The sequence below is a fragment of the Acromyrmex echinatior genome, chromosome 5, assembly GCF_024713525.1.
Source record: "Acromyrmex echinatior isolate Ae372 chromosome 5, ASM2471352v2, whole genome shotgun sequence".
In the NCBI taxonomy this organism is placed as follows: Eukaryota; Metazoa; Arthropoda; class Insecta; order Hymenoptera; family Formicidae; genus Acromyrmex; species Acromyrmex echinatior.
This window is the reverse complement of record NC_141856.1, coordinates 8054419-8072519: the sequence shown is the minus strand read 5'-3', so window position 1 is coordinate 8072519 and position 18101 is coordinate 8054419. Positions and strand designations below refer to the sequence as shown.

Sequence of the window (18101 nt, the reverse complement as noted above, 5' to 3'; positions counted from 1 at the left end):
CATATATCAAATTAAATCTTTTATGACGTAATGAACACAAAACTTTAATTACTTTTAGCAAAAAGTAACTGCAATATCTATTGGTGTTTAAAAAAAAACGTACTTTTAAACAACTTTTAATTTTAGAACCGTACTTGCTTGCGGATAAATGTAGAGCTACATGCTCACTTCATTTATTATGGAACTGTATAAACCGGGTCATCCCTCAGCCGAGATCAAATATTATTTTACCTTATCCGGAAATATCTTCATATGCATTTCATAAATGGGCGTAATTTAGGCTACAGTTTGTGTGCACGATATTCACATTCAATAATATATCATGTTCAATTTGGTTAACGTAGATTGACATCTGCGGAGGGTGAGTGCACCTGAATGCAAAATCTAGAAATTTCGGCTATTAAATAACTGAATCGTTGGGAGAGGTCAAACGTTATATAGATTTACTTCACGTCACTCCTTTATCTTATTTGAAAATCCAAACTCATTGCCCGGATGCAATATGTCAATTATGGGATTTAGGTCAACATTAAAAGCGAATTTCCGCGATTTATTTAAAATGTGATCTTAAATGAAATAATATCGAATTTGTCTAATTCTATAATATAATTTATTAATAAACTCTTAATGAACTCAGTAAAAATATATACTTATTAAAATTCAATTAACTCAATGGAAATATATTACACCGTAAAAAAATTGTGCATTTGTATTAAAAATAATTATTCACGTTCTTGTTAACAGTTTGTGTTGTAACATATTTTTTAACATATTCGAGTGTTTAATCCAAATAATGTGATTGTTATTTAAAGATTTTGTATCAAATTTACATTCAATATTTCTTAATGTTAAAATAACACAATATTATGAATAAGTAACAAATAACGTAAAAAATAAAGTTTTTAGATGATCACGAAAGCAGCCATATCTACCCAAATAAAAACAATTTTACATGGGGTAAGAAAATTGTACGTGTTCGAGTAGGTTTGGCTGTCTTCGTGACCATTAAAAAGCTATGGGAATCATATTTCTCGACAATTGATATCAAAATTAAGTAGTAAATAAAAATTCAATCTTGTCGCTATCAATATTTTTTTTCAGAAAAAATTTTACTTTAACCAAGTATAACAATCCCTTCTACCTAAATATATATGTATTATTTTTATGTTTTACATGAAATGAAAAATTATCCCCTTCTCATGCTTGTCACTATGGGTAACAACATCACTACAATGGCCTCTATTAATTCTCTATTTCTTAACTTTATTTTTCTTCTTTTTATAGTTTATTGCTTATTAATTTTTCTATGATTATTTCTAAAGTGTTATTTTTCAATATGTGACATGTAGAAAAATTCGTAAAAATAATTTATACAACTAGATCTATTTCTATCATTTCTGATTATTTATGTCATAACTTATAAACTCGTTACTGATGTATATTTATATTACAACGGTTCATTGACGTCTATCCTACGAGATAAGAAGATGCGTTCGTAAATAGTACCTCGACGATCAATAAACTGCAATTCTATCCGTCGTAGAAGAGTCATTTCGACGTAGTACAAAGAGTAATAAAAACAATCGTTTCGTTTTCCCGATTCGTAGTGGCAACTCAAGTTGGATTGCTGGCGAAGTATAAATAATGTAGAGCCATCAGTCGTTAGCTCTAAAAGAGCTGCCCGTTTCTCCGCGTTTCTTCTATTCGTCGTTGCTCTTCTTCTCGAGACAGATTGTCGAGGATTGCAATGGCGAAATCGATAAACAGGAGTTTGTCAATTATTATGATCGTTTTTGTTAATTCGCAAAGATATAACTATATTTGGATACAATATAATCCCTTTTGGATTAAAAATCGCATCTCCCCTCAGAATCCAATTTATGTTATATGTTATATAATTTATGTTAATATCTACTCATAATGTCAAATTTGAGTCATTTTTTAATCATTTCTACAAGTCTCGATTACTCCTACTCAATATACTATTAATTTAACTAAAATAATATTAAATAATTTAAATTTAAAATTAAAAGTAATAAAAAGGCTCTGTACTTATAAACAAAAGGTAGTATAAAAGAAGAGCAAAGAGCCAATAACAACGCGTTATTGGCTCTTTGCCCTTCTTTTATACTACCTTTTGTTTAAATTTAAAAAATGTATTAAACTTGACATAAAAAAGTTTATTGAATATACGTTCATGGATGATGTTTACTTTAAAACTACAGAAATGGATACTTTCATGTTTCGACACACATAGATATTAAAGATAATAAAATCTTATTCAAGAGATTGAGTTATCATTGCTCCTTTAATATCTAACAATGACTATGTTACACTGCTTACGTTTACACTGATTTATGCCGAAGTTATAACAACGATGTTATGAAACTGATCAATCACAGTCATTCCATTCTTCAGAGGAATAACTATGATTGGCCAATTTCATGATATCGATATAACTTCGGTGTAAATCGAGCTGTGTAAGTCAATGTATTAACAACATCTTAGTCCTTTCGCTATTATCTTTTGCTATTCCATTAGGAATGTGTCAACGCGACATTTATTAAGCACCAATAGAACGCCTTCGGTTTGCACACATGGTTGTTGCTGATTTTGTTCAGACACGAATAGCATGTTTGTAGCGAGAAAAATGCGAATGCTTGAAATGGCTGAGACTTGGCCAATCTGTAAAACATTGGCTGCTCTATCAATAGCCCTAAACGCTTTCGCATTCGATTATTCCTGTTTTTTGCAAGTGATTTCTCCAAAGCCAACGAGAGAAAAGAAAGGAAAAACCGCGACAGATTTACTACCCACGTAGTAAATACGTGAAAGAAAGAGAGAGAGAGAGAGAGAGAGAGAGAGAGAGAGAGACTTGCTCATGTGATAGCCGGTCGTGGAAAGTCTGATCCTACTGTTCGACTATAAAGCGCTGAAGTTATAAATCTGTTTTTGTCATAAAACTATAAGTATAAAAGTGATTGGAATAATATAATAATGTAGGTAATAATATAATAATTATTTAAATTAGTCACACACATATGTGAAGATTAATAGTGGTTAATTCAATTATTACATTAAATATCATATTATATCATATATTTGTCCAACACATAAAATTAAATACTGATCTATAATAAATAATTCAAAATTTTTTTAAAGTTATATCTGAGATTTTTATTATTGCTCTACAAATTCTTTGAAAGAATCTCATTCTAAAAAGTAAAGAAAAAGAAAAAGAGTGACTCTATTTTCTTGAGAATCATTAAAAAAAATTTTAAAGAGTAGATTATTCTAAAAATTATCTGAATGGCTAGAATAATGAACAGGTTATAAAAATACAGTATATAAAAATACAGAATGATATGACGAATGCATACGTTTCTTACTCTTTTAAACAAAATATCTAGTGACACGATAGCGGGTAGTGTCTCGGCTAAGACATGGCGTGAGACACTGCCTTCTTTACGCGAGGCGGCGAATTGCGCCAGATCAAAATGATCAGATCTCAGTAATAGCTGTATCGATCGAGTTTTAAGTACATTTTTTTATAAGAAAACGTCGAATCCAACATACAACATTGTCTGCGCAACAGTCGCAGTGACAATTGTAACAGAATGCATAATGATGCTCAATAGCAATACTCTAACATGGGTTTCCCACGGACGAAAGAGTTCGCGCGTCTCGGTTGACCATTAACTTCGAAATCTTCGATTTACGGTTGGTTTCTCGCGCGTTTCAACTTTATGCGTGCGAACAATGGCCGCCCACGCCGGAGCATTATATTTATTCGTCGATCTATCTGGTGAATGCGTGTACGCATCCCTCTTGCACGTATATATGTATGCACAACGTCGCAAGTCCCTGCGCGTTCACAGCGTGGCGTGTATATATCTCCTTCACTTCCTTTTCGCGGCCATAAACTTTCGGAGCACCTTCTCCCTGCTCGACACGCCGCGAAAGAACGAAGAAGAGCCGCGGCGTAAATGTCGTCAGCCACACCGCGACTTCGCGCGTCATGAATCCTTCGCGAAAACTGCTCATTAATTCAAAAAATATTTTTAAACTCACTTTACGTAATTGTCTATTGATTCAGTAAGACTGAATATCTTGAATTCCTATTTTTACATCTTAATTTTATTTTGCTTAGTTAACTTAGTTTTATTTTTACCAAAAAAATCGAACTGTGCGCTTTTGATATGCGCATAGAAAAACGGATTAATATAATTATAATTAAATAAATATAAAATAAATAAATAAATATAATTATAATAAATAAATATAATTATAATAAATAAATAAATAAATAATATAATTATAATAAATATTTAAATATTCCAGATAATTTAAATTCTAGTTTATCTTCTCAATTAAACATATTTTATTAATAATATTTCTGGAATTAACAATATAATTTTCTCGCACATTATAGATAATATAAATAAAATTTTATCTTTAAACTTCTTTTGAAAAAGAATCTAAATTATTAAATTATTTGAAAAATTTATTGAGCACGTATTAAATAATTAATATAGTAAAAGTGATTTTAGTCTGTCTGCTAATTAATTTTTTATTATCATTAAATCAACTCTTTTATCGATATTTAATATATCAGTTTTCTTTAATTAAGCGAATTTCTTTAATTAAACAAGCGCTTTGAAATTTAATCGAGAAGACAATTCTGATTCGAGAAAATGGTATTGACCAGGTCGACAAATTTATAGCCGCTGTATGAGAAACTATAATTGTCGTATTAATACTCGATCGAAGCATACGAAAACTATTCAGTCTAGGAGAAAGATAAAATTGCTGACCCCCACAGAAAACACCATTCTAATCTTCAAGATGAGCACAGCAAGAGGGAACAAATGTTTTTGCTGAACGTATGGTGAAATATAAAATGGATGAAGTTTCAAGAAGAAAAAAAAGAAGCGGAACAATGAAAAATCGATTAGACGCCTATTTAGCGGGCTTCGAGATAACAATGTACCACGAAGCAAACGTCAAGCGATTAAAGTCAATTTCGCCGGATCAAAGAGATCAGGCTGTCGATATCGGATTTTTTGCCGGACTAGAGGGAAACTCGTTCTCCACCTGCAAAGTTCTCTTCTCCTCGAGGAAGGCGGACGACTTGGCGTCACCTTTCTTTCCTCGTTCCGCCCGCGGAATCCACGACCGCAGGCCGCAGGCTCGTTTCGAATTTTTTTGTAGGTGCATGCGGGCACACCTACGTCAAATCGTAAATACATTTATTCATGTTAGGCAGTGGCCGAGTATTGTATTCCGTTCAAACGATCCGGTAGACAATGAAACGGGGGCGTTTTCGTTGATCTCTTGTCGAGTGTATCGAGAAAGAGAAAGAATATTAGGGATACCAGTGGCGAGATAGCGAAGAAAACTGTTCCAAAATTTATTTTTTTGACAAAGACGTCAATATTATAGTTATACGTTAATAAATGTAAAAATTCACATTGATGAACTCTCGCGTTCTTTAACGATGCATGTATACATAAAATAAATCATCGGAAATAGCAATATCGATTATTCTATAAGATGCATTTAGAAAGTTTTTGCACAATTCTGTATTACTAATTTTATAAGAATTCAAATTAATCTGAGACGATATAATTTTAGATATAATATCATTTGTATAAAAGTATAATTGGACTTTTCATCGTACTATATTTGATCTTTATCTTAATCATAATTTAATTATTATAATAAATTTATTATTTAATAATGTTACTTTCATCGCAAAAGATTTATGTTATTCACATTATTTTATTATACGCGCATTAAAAATATAAAATAGCTTTTTTATTTAGCTTTTTTATTATTCAATCATTATATAATATAGTAATGATTTCACGTTTAAAAAAAAATATAATTAATACAAAATATGAAAACAAAGTATGAAAAATTTGAAAATTTAAAGTGTCACAGAATTATACTTCAGAATGTCGCGTTCGGTATCTACGTGTGTGAAAAGGATATTTACCAACGGAGTATACTAAAGACTGATAAAAAAAAACATTAAAATCGGCGGTCCCTTGATAGAAGGATATCCACTATTCTCTCGCAATTGGCAACAAGGACGATCGATGCGCAGAACGTTTAATTGGCAATTATTTGTTGAGGCAGCGAGACCGACACCATAAAGCATTGTAAATCGGCGAAGGATAAATCCTCTCTTCGCCAAGAGAACGATCACCGGCAATCCCTCTCCCCGCCCTGTTTACGACGAGAAATACATCCGGCTACGTGAACGCAATCGCGAGACAGCCCTCTCCCGTCCTTTTTATCCTTGTGATTTCCTCTTTTATGTGCGTGCTCGTATACGCGAAAGATGTACGCACAGAGACGCACGAAGAACACAGTTTTACGCATTCGAAATTAATAGAAGAAAATTTATGATAAAGCGGATATCATCACGCAACATAATCCTTACTCTCTAAATTCTGGAATAGAATCTCACTCTAAAGAGTGAAAATTGAGCCAGTCTTGAAAAAGAAGAGATTTCACTCTTCTTGAATGAGAATGAGATTCACTCTAAAAGTTTCAGAAAGCAATTCTTCTAAAAATTGAGTACATGAGAGTTGATTTATGAGCTAATATTCATGCTATTTTAGGAAGAGAAAAAGAGAAAGAGAGAGAACAACAATATAGTTAATAACTTCATTTTAATTTAATTCTTCTTTCACCCTTTAAAAATAAAAGCTTTTTATTACAGCTGTTTCTAAACATTATACGATTACATCGTCGCAGTACATATAATATCTATTAAAAACGTATTCTTTTATTTTCGTTATTTATTTCAAAAAATATAACCTCTTAAAGATATGCAACGAGTGTGAAAATCTAATTTAATCTGAGAAAATATACTTTTATAGAAATAATTTGTAGTTTGCGTGCGACGAGATGGAATTTCCTTCAACTATACGTACGATTTCAATGTATGAGTCCGAAAATCGTTGAGAAAACTATGTAGCGACTACAACGTCGCGAAAGTAACGGAAGGAGAAAGAAGCATCGATCGACTCGTTAACTATGTGCACCTGCATAGAGGTGCACATATCAGTTTGCGCGCGGCCATGGCGTACGTGTGGGCCGATCTTGGCGGCGACCTCGGGGGCTGTTCGTGGCACTGTGTGTGGAACCCTGGGACCGCAGGGAGCCGCTTATTACCGATGCGGAATCAATTTCAATTTCGCGCGGGTTCACCACCTGCGATGCCAGCCGGTCGCGAAGGCCGCGCGCCTCGCCCTAAGATTACCTGGCAAAACGAACAAGCCTCGCAGCGCTACCTCGCACACGTGCGCACTTCCTGCGCGTTCATTCAATCCGAGCAATCTATATGGCACGCACAAGCATGGTTAGACCCGTGCTTATAATCGTTACTTGCATCTCTCGTTCTCATTACCGAAAATAAAAGATAATTCGACTCACCGGTACGACGCGCAACAGCGGAGTTGCATCGCGATGTTTTAATCTGCGAAATAAAGATATATCCACAAATTATAGTATCATCTAAGATAATATCTGGAAAAGTAATTAACGCATGTGTTAATTTTTTTGTTCGATTGTCAAATAGATATTTAATTACGTGTTGCCAATTGTTTTATCAAATATAAATTTTTATATAACTTTATAAAGAAAAATCTTTCCATAATTTTTATTTAAATTTATTCAAATTTTTATTTATTTTATTTTAATTTAAATCATTTAAACAAACAAAACTTCTCTTTTTAAACATGAAAATTATTTCGTTATTATTACATTAATTCCGTAAATATAACATATAAAACTCGATTGTACTATTCGTTATTCGCCACTACATTTTGCGCTGTTTGCGATTCGTGGTTCACCGTTTATATGTGATATTAGTTCTAATCGTGAATCAACGCGAATTAACTAATTCTTGTCGGTATTCACGACTTTTGATTTTGTCGAAAAAACCGCTCCGTTGGTGAATTAATATAAAAATAAATCTCACATAAACGATGAATCGTGAAAAAAAAACGTGAAAATATCGCGCATTATCTAGCATTCTGGTGCAATACATAATATATAAGTAATGTATGAGAGAAGGATGGTTTTATTGAAGTATTTAAAAGTTTAGCTAGATACGGATCTGAAGATAGTTGGATCATCAAAGTAATTATGTAGAACGCTGAAACTGATTGCTAGGGTAACTCAATTACTGTGTCTCAATTACTGTGCCTATCCCTATTAGTGTGCTTTTGTATTTCGACAAGTCATAAAGAAAACTAGCACAAATAAATAAGAAAACATATTTTTTTTGTTAAGTTAAATTATTAATGCATACGATAGATGCCCCGGAGATAATATTTTATTTTTTGAGTTTTAAAGTATTTTAAATATTTTTCGAAAGATATGAGGAATTTATGTGAATCCAGTAATACATACCGCAAGATCTTAAGCTTGTCCCTATTAATGTGCTCTGTATTGGAGCTGAGAACGTTGTGTTATGAGTATACTTTGAAATAAATATAAATTGAAATAATGATTTATGTAATATTATCATAAACAATTAGCTTAAATTTATTATTTGTTTTAATAACTATATGTTAAAATAAATCAAATGTGGATAAGCACACAAATTGGAGACACATTAATAGAGTCATCGCCGCTTAGAGGACTCATTAATAGGAACAAAAACATGTTTTCTATTTTTGTCAAAAGTATAAAAATAAGTATTAATAAGTATATAAAGTATTAATATTTTTTAGATTAAAAATATTATAAAAAAAAGAAGTAGTTGAAAACCGATATTGATTGCAGATAAAATTAAAGCTACAATATTTAATAATTAATTCAGTAATAAGCAAATTGGCTAAAAGGCGCATTAATAGGGACAGTTACCTCAAAATGTCAAAACTTTTTTCAGCATTGCTCATCATTGCTTGGAATTCTTACATAATTATTTTTATGCCCCAAAAAATTATTTTTAAGCCTGTAATAGCAAATTCGATTGGACGCACTGATGCATTGTGACTATTAAATCCATTATAAATCCATTGATATCAAAATGTATGTTTGATTCTACTCTTATGATTGAATTCTGTTAACAATTTATATAGAGCATTGATAAGGATCCGAAACAGGATCGAAACATCTGCGATTATAATTATGTTAATTTAAATAAATCAATCTTCACATTGTCATCTTATGTTGGCTCGAATATAGGCATTATTTGATTGTATTGATTTATCTCAATTGAGCTTTAATATTCAGTTTATTAATTATACATAAAAATAGAAACGTGAAATGCTCAATACACTTTATTGTGCTGTTAAGTAAAATATGTATTTTATAATTCAAAATATTTGCATTTTTTACTTTTATTATATTTAAATAAAATTAGTATATAACGGCTTTAATAGATGCGTCTAACTGAATTAGCTATAACTAAATTTAAAATATAAAAATTTTTGAATACTTTATCAAAACCGTTCTTTCTATTATAAATATATGTATTTATTATTATGCATAATATTTATTATGTATAAATGACAAATGAGACTTACTCAGGGTTGCTTCGCCCTGATACCTCCCAAACCTCCTCCTCCCCTCCCTTCCCGTAGTCGTTGCACTGATACACACACTCGCGGAAACACTCGAATTCACATAAATTGTCTAATCATTAGGACGCTATCGATGCATGCATCACTTTAAATAGCACTCTTAGTAAACGCATACGATATGCACTTTGCTTCGCTTTGCGACGAACAATGACAGGTGAAAAGAACGATATCTGTGAGACTACGCCCGTTCGATACACACGACGTGTCACAAATAAATGCAACGGACGATCTAAGATCTATTTAAGATGGCGGAGAAACTTCGCAAAACGTGTGGCCAACTTCACGCGTCAAGAGCGATTATCGTCGCGACGATGCTACACTTGTTGCTCGTAACTATACTTTCTTACACTTTCTATATATTAAATATTAATATATGTTCACGTTTTGCGGTAATTACTATCTCATCTCATAACAAGCGAATAAATATACATTAAAATTGAAAATAAAGATTCGCGGAGTAAGATATGTAAAAATATGACAGTCGCATTGCGTTGTCCGCGTTTGTTCGTACAATAGATTTCGATCATGCAAGCGACGAGACACAAAAATTGAAGCAGTAAGATTCAAACAATAAATAAATCAACATTTTGAATTTGCTACTACATTTTATTACCTTATTTCTCTTGTAATTAATTAATTCACCTATTACTTTGTCTTACTGCCTTACGTTTGTTTGTATCATAGCCTTTAACTCGTAAATAAATCAACCAATCATAGTAGAGAATGTAAGGAAATAACGTAAGCACTTTACTGCTTATATTTTTTTACGAGTCACTACTTAAACATGTTTTCACATTGAATTCATATTTGAGATTGTCAGATATTGATACGAAGATAATATAATAAATCTGCTTAATTAAATACGTTGCGATATTATATCCGTTTGCGACATTTCGTAACGACGACGAAAGATGACGTCTGTAACATTTAGTTTAATACAACGCGCAATACGACGTTAATTAAGTTACTAGCTGATAAAAATACGATTGGTTATCTAAAAAAATATTCGGAATTTGATATTGCTTATGTATGTATAAATATTATAAATCCCGCGAAATACATTATTTATAGGCACTCAATACGTCACACGACTTTCTTAATAACTCGCAAATTACACTTAAATTAAATCAACGAAAATTTAAAAGAGCAATGTGAGATTTATTAGCCGGATCTCTCTATCTCTTTCTGTCTCTCACTCGAATTATCATTAAAGAAACAGATTATACGTACAAACTCATTACGAATAAATATCACGATAGCACAACAGCTTATATCAGCTTATGACAGTTCTTATCATTTAAGACTTTTACTTCGAACGAGCGAATCGGAAATAAAAGCGAAATACATGTTTCGGTGAAGAGCTGTCGCCTTGATGTGCTTACGATTTGTTAATCACAGACATTAAATCACGCAAATCGATACTCATTAAGAATTCGCTATCATATCATAAAGAGCCTACAATCAGAGTGACGCCATACGGGTATCACTTGTGATTGGTCCGCTATGTTTTAGCCATTTCCTCCAGTTTTTTAAATGCATTATTTTCTAAATTTTGAATTCATGCTCAAAAATTGTGACAAATTAAAAAATGATAATAAATAAATATTGTATATAAAATAATAAAACTTTTACATATATTATTTATTATAAAATTTCATTTATTTTGTACTATTGCAATATTGTACATTTTGTAATATTGCACATTACTTTACACAAAATGTTATTTATTGCGCTATTAAATGCGCTAGTTTATTATTCATTCTCTGTTCCTACATTTTAGGAGCAAAATGCATCTGTAATAATATAAAAGAAATCAAAAATTCAGAAAAATATTATATATGTATATACCATTTCATAAAATAGTATATATTAAATATCGTAATTATCATATTATTTGATTTAGACTCACAATGCAATGATATATAATTTAAAAGATTACGACAAAAAGAGAAAGAATTAAATTCGAAACCAATGTGATGACTATACATATACTTAGTGCCACTATCATGTCTTCAGATATTATAATTAATCTGTATATATTTTATGTTACATTATTATTTTAATATTTTAAATACATTATTTATAAAAAATAAATTACTTTACCTCACATACATATGAATTTTTTGACGGTGTCTAATTTTTATATTTGCCATTTATACTCTTTAACCAATTCATTCGACGTTCTGTGTCTTTCGGAATTATTTTCATAATATATCTTTTTTTAATGAATTGTTAAAAAACGGTATGGTACATCCAAACATATTTCTAAAATAATTTCGATAATTTTATTTTTATCAATGTAATTTTACGTATCTATGTCGTTCAATGCTGTTGCACTTAAACCTAAAACTGACAGTCTGTTGGATAGACTGAGACCATATATCTCTTTCTTTTTCGCAGAATTTCGCTAAACTATGACGTCATCTCTCGTATGGCGCCATTCTCATTATAGGCTCTCTAATATATATATATACATATATATATATATATATATATATATATATATATATATATGTGTTGTTACGTGAATGTAATACATTAATGGCTGTGTTTAGCAGAGAAAACAGCTTTGCAAATATTGTACAATTCTTCAACACAATTGATTCTTGCTTTAGGTTTCTTATGAATTTAAATGAGATAATGATATTAAATCAAATTTTACAATAATTGCAAAACTGCTTTCTTTGCTAAATGCAGCAGCTAATGCCTAACCATGTCCTATCGTGTACTAATAAATTCAGATTATCTAATTGCGATCGTATTAAATAAATGAACAATAAATAATAATAATTAAAATAGACTTTTAATTTTTTAAATACAAAAAATTAATAAATAACAGAGCTAATGAGAGCCAGTACGGATAATCAAGTGCAACTAGAATTTGTAGATTAAAAAACCTACAAAACTTGCGCTTCATTATCTGCACTGGCACTCATTAGCTCTGTTATTTATTAATTTTTTGTATTTAAAAAATTAAAAGTCTATTTTAATTATTATTATTTATTGTTGTGGCCCTGTTATTTGTTAGATATTGTATTTTAAATCAACAATATAAGAACTCGCAATTTCCGAGCAAATTGCCCTCCCGAATATTCAGAATTTATCTTTATATAATATATCTTTCAAAAAATTAGATTGATGTTACACACCAATCCACTTCGTTCAAATCTTCGTCTTTTTTCTGGCCAATATTCTGGCATAATATGTCAGAGATGTCGAAAATACAAATTCGATAACACAAATTTTCTAAACCAATGTTTAATGAAATATTGATAAATGTGGAATAAAAATACTAACAACAATTAGATCATACTTACTATTAATTATTAACTTGCGATTATATTATAAAACTTATTAATATCGTGATAAAAAGTCATTAATTTACGACAAGACTTTCATCGCATTTAAGATAATTATCCCGATAATTTGATCAAGGTCCCTCCACGTTGTGATAAGGTCAGTATCCGATACAAAGAAGAAAAATCTTCATAGAAAAGCGAACTTGATGTATTCTGATTCGACGTCAAATTCATAAGATCCATTCGCAAAAAAAAGTTAAGCAATCCGTCAAACACCAGCGGTCTTATTACAGAAGGATGTGAATTCCAAATCTTTCAGACCACTTATGATAGAAATAATATTGGTAGCTTATCTACATCTTAATTACATTTTCATTACATTTTTAATATAATATCAAAATTTGCGAGGAAATTATATGTTCTACCACACATTACTACAAATCATCTCTTATTAAAAATAAAAAGATAAAATGATTTCCTTATGGAATGGTGATTACGAAGGAATATATTTAATAGTAATAAAATACATGCATTATTGTAATTTTTTATTTGTATGAATACAAAAGTATCTCGGGTACCAACTGTTCGAGATAAATCGAACTTGATAATAACGAGATTTTAAAGAACTAAGTATGCTTTCTGAAAAATTTGTTATTATTATATATATAAAATTTAACAATCTTTTTTTTTCTGCATTTTCTCAAAATTTTAATTATTAATACCTCGCTAATATAAAGGTATCCATTCGACTTATCTCGAATTTTTTGTATCCACATATTTTTAATTAAATTCATGTAATCACGATATCATTGATAAAAGAACATAAGGTATTTTGATAAAAAAATTATCTAAATCGACAAAAATCAAAATTTGTTAAATATAATTTCGTAATATAGCTGCATGTATTTTATCATAGAAAAGTATATAATATACATATAAATTAATAATTAACAATATTCTGGAATGGCGGGATGTCTCCAATACCTAAAAATGATTTTAAAATAACAGTTAAAAAATTAAATATATACATTCGTAATCATATTTTTTTGTTAGAGCAATCATCGAAAAATAAGCAAATTATTTGCATGAAGCTTAAATTTATTTACTTAACAATTTGGATTTAAAAAAATAATCATTATATGTATATCCATACATTAATTATATAATATTAAATTCATTGTTATTAAGATATAGTACTATTACTAACATTATTATTACTAGTGGGAGAACATTTAATAAAACAAAAAAAGCGACGAAAATTGTATATTAAAGTATACTACTAAATTAATTTCGTAACTTGATTTGTTGATAAAATTATTACTTCCAGTACAAGACGAGAAAACTCGAGATTAATTTCGATCCTATACAAGAATTTCTAACAAGATACCAAACTAGACTTTGCGAATGGACTTTACAGAAAGCGACGAGGAATAAGTTTTCATATGATATTGTAAAAATAATTTCGACTTTCTATCGGTACAAATCACGCATTCACTGCATCAACATAGCATCCACTTGACGCGAGGGACAGCGATGAGGCTTTCGTACATAATAAATTAATCAATAATATTTTTAATTCTTTAATGTCAAAAATATAAATGTAAAAAACAAACAAGAAATTATTATTTAACCTATATTACCTCAGTCAAAACTCGACGAATCTTTACTGACTTATTTAATAAATTAAATAGACGAAAAATTGACGATTATTTTAAACATCAAATTTTTAATTAAAAGTCACTTAAAATTATTAATGACTTTTTCATATTTACAATAAAATCCAAATTAAAAAAAATTTTTTTAATTAAACATCTATCAAATTCGTTAAATTAATAAACAATTTTTATTATCATATGGTTCGTCGATTTCGTGTAATTTAAAGCATCAATAAAGCAACAATAAATTTGATTTACTACGACAAGATAAATGCTATCTGTATTTAAAATAAATTTAATAATTAAAAATTCTTTTTAAAATTTATTAAAAAAAAAAAAAAAAAAAATTTCCTTTTTTTTTAAATTAAAATAAATTTAATGTCCCTAAAAATTAAAAAAAAAAAAAATTAATTTAAAAAAAAAAAATTTTTTTAATTAATGCAACGATTTCCATTATTTAGAGTGAATCCCTGAAAATGCAAATTTAAAAATTCATTAAAAAAATTAATTTTAAAAAAAATAAAATTGTCCTTTAATATTCTGACACTTTCATTAACAGATGCTTTTTGAGGATCCCTGAAAATTGCATTAAATGATTTAAAAAATTAATTAAAATAAAATTGTCCTTTAATATTAATGCAGCACTGCATTGAACCGTAATGCATTTAGAGTGAATCCCCTGAAAATTGCATTAAAATGCATTAAAAAAATTAATATTTAAATAATAAAATTGTCCTTTTAATATTAATGCAGCACTGCTTGAACCAGTAATGCATTTAGAGTGAATCCCCTGAAAATTGCATTAAATTGCATTAAAAAAAATTATATTAAATAAATAAAATTGTCCTTTAATATTAATGCAGCACTGCATTGAACCAGTAATGCATTTAGAGTGAATCCCCTGAAAATTGTATTAAAATTGCATTAAAAAAAATTATATTAATAAATAAAATGTCCTTTTAATATTAATGCAGCACTGCATTGAACCAGAAATGCATTTAGAGTGAATCCCTGAAAATTGCATAAATTGCATTAAAAAAAATTAATATTTAAATAAATATAATTGTCCTTTTAATATTAATGCAGCACTGCACTGAACCAGTAATGCATTTAGAGTGAATCCCCTGAAAATTGCATTAAAATTGCATTAAAAAAATTAATATAAAAATAAAATTGTCCCTTTTAATATTTATGCAGCACTGCATTGAACCAGTAATGCATTTAGAGTGAATACCCTGAAAATTGCATTAAATTGCATTAAAAAAAATTAATATTAATAAATAAAATGTCCTTTTAATATTATGCACACTGCATTGAACCAGTAATGCATTTAGAGTGAATCCCCTGAAATTGCATTAAAATTGCATTAAAAAAATATTTAAAAAATAAAATTTCCTTTTAATATTAATGCAGCACGCAGAAACCCGTAATGCATTTTGAGTGAAACCCCGAAAATGCATTAAATTGCATTAAAAAAAATTAAATTTAAAAAAAAAATTGTCCTTTTTAATTTTTTTATATTCCTTCGTAATCACCATTCCATAAGGAAATCATTTTATCTTTTTAGTTTTATACAGATGATTGTAGTAATGTGTGGTGAACATATATTTCCTCGAAATTTTGATATTATATTAAAATGTAATGAAAAATGTAATTAAGAATTTAGATACGCTACCAATATTATTTCATCATAGTGGTCTGAAGATTTGGAATTCACATCCTTCTTAATAAACCGCCTGTGTTTGACGAATTCGTCTAACTTTTGTTTGCGTAATGGATCTTATTTAATTTGACGTCGAATCAAATACATCAAGTTCGCTTTTCTATGAAATTTTTTCTTCTTTGTATCGGATACTGCCTTATCACAACGTGATGACTTTCAACTGATCGGGATAATTATCTTAAATGCGATGAAAGTTCTTGTCGTAAATTAATGCTGTTTATCACGATATTAAAAGTTTTATACTATAATCGCAGTTAATAATTAATCGTAAGTATATCTAATTGTTTTCAGTATTTTTTATTCCACATTTTCAATATTTCATTAAACATTGGTTTAGAAAATTTGTGTTATCGTATGTATTTTCGACATTTTCGTATAATACCTCATTACTAAATTTTGTTAATTGTGCTCCTATAATATAATTCTTATAATATTTCGAACAATATTTTTTATTATACATTGTATTGTAAAGAATTATTATATTATTAAAGGATTAGAAAAAAAAATAATATTAAAAAGCTATGCATTGTAATTGTTAATTAATTTATTGTATTTCGCTAATCATAATGCAATATGATTTTAGCGAAATATAATAAAATAATTAAAAAAAAAAAGAGAGATATAAAATTAAAAAATAAATTTAAAACATACTTACCCACAAAAACCGACTAAATTTATTAGTAACTCGTTTTTTTACACAGCAAGAAATGATCGTCAATTAAATGTTGAATTGATTTTATACGTATACAACAATCTTCATTTGTTTGAACTAGAAATTATATGACAAACAATAATGAGTTTTTAAAAAACTAAATTTAGATATTTAAGATGAAAGATTAGTTGGAAAGTTTGTACTTATGTGTGCGTGCGATATTGCTAGTAGTAGTGATGTATCAATGTAAATTGTATGTGTAAATCTTATTATACGAAGCTCATAAAAATTATCGATAAAACAGATGACTTTAGGATCCCCTTAATAATGTCAACATTTTTAAAGATTTCAAGCAAAGCGAATATATTTTTTACACATTTAAATAATTTCGCCGAAAATCTATTGTCGCACATCCTTTATTTTATTTCCCAGACACGTTAGATATCGCCTAGGAAATTATTAGAAACGATTTTGCATTTGACTAAGAAGTGAAAGTATAATCACGTGAATTTTAAACGCAACTATACTGATGCTTGATATATGACAAAACAAAATAATATTGCGAAAGAAATGTACATTCACAATATTGGATGCCTTCCATTTAGTCGACAAGTATCATTTTGTTTTTGTTACTCGAGGAATGTAAAGACAAATAAAACGACTTTTGTGTCGACTTGTGTCACTAAATGGAAGGCACCATTATTTCGTTATACATTTCATAACTGAGATGAGTTGTTCATTTGAAGATGGTTTGAAAAACATAATATTGTCGGACGCTCGGTCGTATTGGCCGCAATTGTTTATCATACGTAGTTATCTTGAGCTATTCGCATTTCGCACGCCGAGATTCGAGCAGGTAGGCAGCGGCGCGAGACGTTCCGTCTATTGTCGTATTATTCCTTGTGATATGATAGCGAATGAGTATTGATTGATACGAATAAAGTCAACAATTTTTCAATATTTCGAATTTTAATGTTCGTCATATTTTAATTAACCGAACTTTAATAACTAAATAGAATAAATCATGAGGTATAAAGAATAAGAATTTTCATGGGCTTATTTGTTATAGAATTAGCGATTCCGAACTCAAAAGCGTTATGTAGTGTGTTTCCGAATTTATTTTAAAAATTAGCAAGGTCTAGCAAACTTATAATCTCATAATACATA

The 18101-nt window shown here is 29.3% G+C and overlaps 1 protein-coding gene across 2 annotated transcripts in view; it reads left to right on the top strand.

The window, feature by feature from the left end:
- Positions 1-18101, top strand: part of klu (zinc finger protein klumpfuss) — a 333538-nt gene that overhangs the window by 88408 nt on the left and 227029 nt on the right. The window lies entirely within an intron of this gene.